Raw genomic sequence first — 8,171 nt, 5'->3', positions numbered from 1 at the left:
GAATGGGTGAAACTGCTATGCAATAGGAGTTAGGAGAATAGAGTGGGCCTGTTCATATTAAGGGTACATCATGTCTGTCATGCAGACCCACCTCATTGAGGGAGGGAGCTGCCATTATACTTTTTTGGGAAAAGGCCCATTTAGTGTAAAGGACTGTTTATGGCAGGTCTAAAGATTAGGGTCAGCATAGGCTAGTACTTGTTTTAGTTTTCCCATTCCCTAACTGAGGTTAGAGTGGCAACTTCTAGCAGGTTCTAGACTGCCTTGTCTTTATGATGTCAGATGGTACGAATAATTAAATCATAATTAAGTTGTAATGAACAGAACTGTATCTTTTTCCATTGTCATGTGTCTTTCCTTGAGTAACCTTAAGTGTGTTCATTTTAATGTTTGTCATTGAGACACAGTAGCCTGGGCAGAGTAGGTCATCAAAGAACAACCTTGGAAAATCTTGTTATGTTTGTAAATTGAATTACATTTCCTGGAGAGTCGCTTGAAGCATGTTTAAAAGATATTAAAAGGAGGATGAAATGATGAGTTTTGGCATATAGCCCAAAAACATGGAAAAGTAAATCCAATTATGTCATAGTGCATAGCACTAGTCATTGAGTAGTACGTTAGTGCTGTCCCTCTGCCTGTCCCTACTGTCATTCTTTCCACTCCTGACCTTTAGATGGACCGTTGACCTAAAACAATGCATCCACCTACCGGCAGTGTCTTCAAAGAAGAATTGGTAGACAATTGCCTTTTTTATATTATATACTTTTTAAAAAATCTCATAAAACTTTTTTACTGTGTCAATTAGGCTAGAGCATTCTTATCGGAAATAGAAAAACATGTACATGGTTATGTAGCAGATGCTGTTTTACAACAGTGAGAGGAAGAATTCTCTCTTAAATAATTCATAAAGGGAAACCATCAAAAACAGTGATTTTTAACCTGAAGATGGTGCTATTAAACGACTCCTTGCTCTTTTATATTAGTAATATTAATATCCCCCAAAATTGAGTCAGGGAATTGGGATACTTTTCATACCAAGGGCTGAAATCTCTCTCATAGATGATCTGCAATTCAGTTTTTGCATATTCTTAACCTCCCTTTCTTAATTAGAATCAGGCAGCTTATTCACAACTGAAAAGACTAAACAGAAGGCACAAAGGGCCTAATGTTCTCTGTGTTTGGGGTTCTTGAGAGAAACAGTCCAGATACCCCTGTCTAAAGAAGATGATATATTGACTTACACATCAGAAGAACATTGTAAACCCAGAGCAAGCTCTGCTTCAGCTGTCACATGGCTTGATAGTAGAGCATTTCTACATCAGTTTTCAGGTGATGTTCTGGTTTGATAAGGGCTGTGTTAAGGATTTTTTTTTTTTTTAATGTAAATAAGTTGAGGCATGAAGCTTAATTGGTGTGTTTTGTTCAATGGCTTTACTGTATGTGGCAGGGCAGCTGCTGTAAATAGTGTGCGTGTGGGAATGTAAGGTTAGCAGGGATCACAGGTGTGGTCATTCCTCCAATTAGGTAATTGACGGTAATTGGGAGTGGCCACATGTTTAAAAAGATCCAATTACACCAGACAATACAATATAGGCTGGACATTCACCTTCACTATAAAGTTCACTAACACACACACACACAGTATTATTTTATTTTGTGTGATCTTCTAGTGTGATGAAGTGGTTAATTATGAAGCATACATCAGTTATTGCAGGAAAAAAGGTATATATGTTTAAATAAATGTACAAGCACCACCATATATAAAATGCTCGTTGTCATTGTTTTTTACTGGAAGAATAGAGTTTGAATCTAATAAAATCCAATTGTATTTTTCATTCCAAGAATCACAATAAACTGAACAAGCTGCAAATAAGCTTTTAAAAAAGCTGATTACAGAAGCAATTTATTGCCAAGTCCAGGGCCATGGAAACAAACAAAAAAACAAGGTTCACTCCAAAGTATTTTTACAGCAACCTTTGCTGCAATGTTGTTAGCAAGATAGTTTCATAAGGAGCTAATCTGACCAACTATTTTAACATATAAAAGGCCCCTGTCTTCTGCTGAAAACTGCAAAACAAATTTTTGATTGAGGTCATCTCAACATACATTAGTGTGATAAATGAAGTGGAATTCAAGGCTGTTCCATTATCAAGGTCCGTTTTCATTGTTCAGATCTGTTTTCTACAACAGCCCTCAAAACCAAGGCTGATTACAATAATTACATTTTCTAGCCATAACAGTACAAATGTTCCCAACAGATATGAAAAATACTTCAATGTCAGCACTTGTGTAAATGAATTTGATTTATAATCCAGATTCTTCTTAAACAAAGTTTTTGTGAGGATGGGGGATTGGGGTTATAAAATACTTTTAAATAATTAAATAATTGTACATTGTTGTGCAAATCACTTTTACAGCATAATGATTATGGACTAGTTAATACGTTGCATTATTTGCTGTTTTTGAAGAGCCTCATTGAAGACTGTTGATGGATAGGAAGCCATTATGGAAGTGTGCTATGAGAACTTGCGGAATGGAGGATAATTACCTGCATGGAGGTGGCTTGTGCTATGTATTCTTTTTGTACCACAGAATAGAAAAATAGGATATGAACGAACTAAAGCGAGCTAAATAGCTGATGCCATAGGCCCTAAATATTTATTTTTTTGTGGCACAAATGACTTCTGATGAAAGGTGTGTGTGTGTATCACAAAAGACTAGTTCAAGATCTGCAGTTAGCAAAGACATGGAACTCCAGGTTTGTGTCTGCGGCTGGAGCAAGGCAACAACGGTCAGGGGTTTGAAGATTCGTCAAGGGAGAAGGGGCAATGGACAAGGGCCCCGTATCTTTCAGTACTTCTTATGAAGTCAGTCAAATGAAATCCAGCAACAGGAAGCAAACCACAGTTCGCAAGATAGTAGCACCCCTGTCATAGATGTGAAGAGGAGGACCTGCATGGATACAACCAGTGATGAACCTAATTATCCTTGCGAACCTGGTCAGATGAACCAGCTTAAGAGAGAAAAGAACCTCAACGGGCACAAACCTGGAGCTAAATGTCCAAGAGCTTGTGAGAAAACTACGTTGGACACACTAAACACAGATCTTTGTTTTGCATTGGAAAGATTAAGTGAAACAGTTGAAAAGAAGTTGGATAAATTTGGGGACATCATCTACGCATATGGAAGCAAGAAGTTTGGAGTTGAAAAAAGGAAAGAAAAAATGTAAACTATTCTTGGAAAATCTAGATGGCAGGAGGAGATTGAACGCTTAGGTAGAAAAAGGTGGCAGCTGAGGAAGCAATAGAGAAGAGCAGAACAAAGTCAGGAGGGACTCAATCTGTTACAAAGGGTCATAAAATATAAGCTTGCAACATTGTGCAGAGCTGAGCGCCTATGGAATTACTACAAAAAGAAGGAGCGAGCGAGAGCTAACTTATAAAGATCCATTCAAATCTGTAAAGAAGTTATTCACCAGTGAGAAAAATGGCACACTAAGATCATCTATGTTTGAGCTGGAGAGATATTTGGAGGAAACACATACAGATTCAAAAAGGCAGGAGCCTATGTCAGTTCCTTCAGACATGCTACCTATCAGTCCACCAGAATACCAAATGGAGGTCTGTGCACCTAAGTGGAAAGAAGTAGAGCAAGCTGTGAAAAAAGCAAGGGCGTCATCATCTCCAGGGTCTAATGGAGTTCTGTACAGAGTATACAAGAGTGCTTCTGGAGTTATATGAAGAGCATGGCGCCGAGCAGCTGGAGTTTATACCAAAAGAAAAAGATTCTACAAGCATCCGTCAGTTTCGCCCTATTTCTCTATTAAACATAGAAGGCAAGATTTTCTTCAGCATTATTGCTCAGAGATTGTAAACTCACCTATTACAGAACTGCTTCATTGACACTTCAGTACAAAGAGCGGGCGTTCCAGGTTTCCCAGGATGTCGAGCCCTCTTGAGGTGTCGTGGGCTAGTCGATGAAATACAGAGGGCCGAAGGTGCGCACTTGAAGACCACAGAGATGTACCCTACTTAGCTCAATTCAGACAGTTGTCATGCTGATGCACTGGGAAGACCATACTGTGGTTGATACCCGGAGTCAGTATCACAGCCGTTGTGGGTGCTGATGCGCTGGGGAGGCAAAATAAGCTGATCCCTGGAGCCAGCATTACACTTCAGCCATCAACACCAGGTAGAGGGATATCTACATAATCAGATGGAAAGAAACATAAATGGATGGAGACACAGATGGATCTGTGTCATGGTTGGTGCTTATCTTGGCAAGACCCGAGTTCAAATCAGCATGAAGTTTTAACATCTACTCTCATGCAATGGAAATCATATTATATATATATATATATATATATATATATATATAATATATATATATATATATATATATATATATATATATATATATTATATCACACACACACACACACTGATGTACAATGAAAACTCAACAGTTTTACGTCAATAGCTCATTCAGCACATACATTTTAAATAGTGATCAGATAGGTTTGTTCATTGTTTGAGTAGTATTGTTCCTTGGGATAACAAAATACTGAGCTCAAGTCATTTGAGTTCTTAAAAACACCAGGTGCTCAGTGTTTGGTATTTGAGTTGAGTTAAAGTTGCCAAAATTAGTTGAATAAAAGTCTGTATAAATAGCCATTCTAAAAGACATGATTTTAATTAATGCAAGAACATCAAAATATACGACCATGCCTCGCTTGAGCAATGAAGATCATCTGGTTGCTATTGGCATGATTGAAGACAGCCTGTCTGTAAGAAGTTGCATGGAGAATGGGATGCTCTGCTTCAGCAATCAGCAGACTAGTCCAGAGAAACCAGGAAACTGACTTTGTGAGGGACAGGCCACAAACTGGGAGGCAGAGGGTCACCACACTGACCCACCACGTTACGGTAAGTGTTATGATAACTGTTGCGTTCTTCAAGCCAGCCTTTGGCGTGGTGCAATTGTGATGATGTGGGGAGTTTTGAGGACAACCTTACTGCTCAGCGATACATTGACGAAGTCCTTGAGGCAACAGTTTTTCTGTTCCTGCAAGCCAATCCGGAAGTGTAGATTTTCCAGCAGGACAATGCAATACCACAAGGTGCTAGGATTACAATTGCACAACTTCAAGAAAACAATGCTTAGGTCTTGCTGTGGCCAGCTTTTTCTCCTGACCTGAGTCCAATAGAACATCTGTGGGACCAAATTGCCAGTGCCATTCACAGGAGACAACCACAACCAACCAACCTTCGCCAGCTGGCTGCTGCGGCACGCGAAGAGCGGTGGAACATCCCACAGCAGTCTGTCCAGAGGCTGATTAGGTCTATGCGTCAACACTGCCAGGATTGTGTTAATGCTCAGGGAGGTCATACCTTATACTAACTTTATAATGTTTTCATTTTGACAGTGTGCCACATTTCATACTAAAAACCCATCATCATTCTTTGATCTGTATTTTTGTTCACATTTTCTGTGATTTTGTTTGATATCTATGTTTAAAATATTTGATTAAATCCATTAGACCGGAGTGTTGTGTTTCTTTTGTGCATCAGTATACACACACACACACACACAGTCGTTTGCAGAAGTATTCACCCTCCTGCAAAGTTTTCACATTTTTTTGGTACCTGAGCGTACGCCACGAAGCTTTCAAATTAGACTTTACATGTAGAATCTACACAAAATACTCCACATTGATAAAGTTAAGAGAAAAATGCATATAGAATATGAATCAGTAAGATTTACAAAGAAAAACAGACTAATCTCAGTTGCATAAGTATTCAACCCCTTTGCTACTGCAGCCCTAAATCAGCTCAGGTGCAAATGAAAGGTCACAAAATTAGTGAAATGGTTTCAGCCTGTGTGTACTCTAAGTGGTTTAACTAGTAGATAATTTCCCTCAGGTATATAAAGACTTTTAAGCTGCAACTCACGTAGTGATCCAACAAAGCAACCATGAAAACCAAGGAGCTTTTGAAATAAGTCAGGGATGAAGTGGTAGAGGCAGAGAACAGGGGAAGGGTACAAGAAAATTTCAAAGGCGCTGATTATTCCTCAGCACAGTAAAATCCATCATTAAGAAGTGGAAGATGCATCAATGAAGCCAACAATGACCTTGAGAGATTTGCGAAGTTCTGTGTCTGAGTTGGGAGTCAGTGTTCACTCATCAACAATAAACCGGTCCCTACACAAAGCTGGTCTGTATGGATGGGTGGCAAGAAATAAGCTATTACTCAAAAAGCCTCATCTTAAAGCATATATGGAGTTTGCGTAAATGCATGTAGGTGATACTGCACACAACTGGAAAAAGTTTTTTGATCAGACAAGACAACAATTAAACTTTTCGATCTAAATTCCAAGCATTACGTCTGGCGCAAGCCCAACACTGCACAAATCACCCAGGCAACACCATCCCAACTGTCAAGCATGGTGGTGGCAGCATCATGTTATGGGGATGCTTCTCTTCAGCAGGGACTGGGAAGCTTGTCAGGATAGAGGGGAGAATGGATGGTGCCAAGTACATGCAAATCCATGAGGAAAACTTTTTTCAGTCAGCCAAGACTGGGGAGACAATTCACATTTCAGCAAGACAATGACCCGAAGCACAACGCTAAAGACACACTGGAGTGGTAGAACAAGAAGAGAATTAACATTCTTGAGTGGACCAGTCAAAGTCCTGACTTGGACCAATTTTCCCCATGAAGAATGGACAAAAAATGTCACCATCCTACTGTGCAAAGCTAGTGGAGACCTATCCAAAAAGACTCCTAGCAGTAATTGCTGCAAAAGATGCTTCTACCAAGTGTTGACTTAAGGGACTGAATATTTGTGCAACCAGTAAATTTCATATGTACATTTTCTTTGCAAATTTTGCTGACATTTAACTTCCTCCTCATATAATGGTATAACAGTGTTCAGTTTAACCACTACGGCTTTGAATACAAAAAGTTTGTTTGAAAAACTGTCCATACATTATTTGTAATTCAACAAAATAAATATGTGAAGTTATGTTTAGTTTTATGGCTTCCTTTAGACTTATGGCTTCTCAAAGGCAAAGTTATGACATTGATATTTGCCATGTGTGAGTGTGTGTGTGTATGTATGTATGTATGTGTGTATATATATATATATATATATATATATATATATATATATATATATATATATATATATATATAGTGAGATAGCAGGGAGGGGGTTAAAATCCTTCCCTGCTAAAAACCATGTTTAGTTATCCCCTGCACCTGATGGTAATTGTAAATTAGAGCCAGGTGCAGGGTATTTAAGAGAGGCAGCCAGTCTGTTCCAGGCTGCTGCTGAGAGAAGAGCCTGACTGTGTGAGTGAGCAGTCGTATCGAGGTATAGTGTGTGTGTTTTTGAATGTTCATGGCAGGTAAACGGTTTAGCCATCCTGCGTGATAGTTAGGTTCCTGTTTATGTTTAGTTAGTGCTCCAAATAGGAGCTAGGTGTTTGTTTTGTGTTTATTTCATTTTTTGTTTATTAAAAGTGCATGTGAGCGCTGTGATCAGTACAATCCTGTGTGTTGGGTCATGATTTAGAAGGGAGAAGAACCCGTGAGAGCCTGTGTGGTGAGCAAAAAGGTGACTATATGTATATATATATATATATATATATATATATATATATACACATACACACACACTGATAATTATGTAAATGACTAGGTTGATCCTATAAAATGTATGAGTAATGGTATCAAATGTAATAAATACAGTAGCTAGTACAATAGTTTTCTTATTTGACAAAGTGCAAGATTAAGCATGACACACAATCATTAATCACTGCAAATTAAAATAGGTGCTGCTTAAAACAGCCTAATGCTTTCAAACCTATGTGAAGAATGAATTGTATATAGGAATTCTGGAACATTTTACACAGCCAGTGCTGAAGAACCAGATTTTGATTGCAGGGATTTGTGTGACCCGCCTTTTAACATCTAGCTAAAACATGCAGGTGCTGTCCCAGTCCCAATTCAGGTTCGCAGTGTAAATCAACAAGAGAATCCATTCAAACTGGGAGGTCTGAAGCAGCAAACACACTTGTATGTAATATTGTTTACGGTTAACAAAAAAAAAAAAAAAAAAAAAAAAAAGGATCTCATTTCAGTCATGTATCCTTCTTTGTAAAGGTC

This window comes from Polyodon spathula, chromosome 19 (genome assembly GCF_017654505.1).
Source record: "Polyodon spathula isolate WHYD16114869_AA chromosome 19, ASM1765450v1, whole genome shotgun sequence".
Classification (NCBI taxonomy): Eukaryota; Metazoa; Chordata; class Actinopteri; order Acipenseriformes; family Polyodontidae; genus Polyodon; species Polyodon spathula.
Note: the sequence above shows the minus strand (reverse complement) of the source record.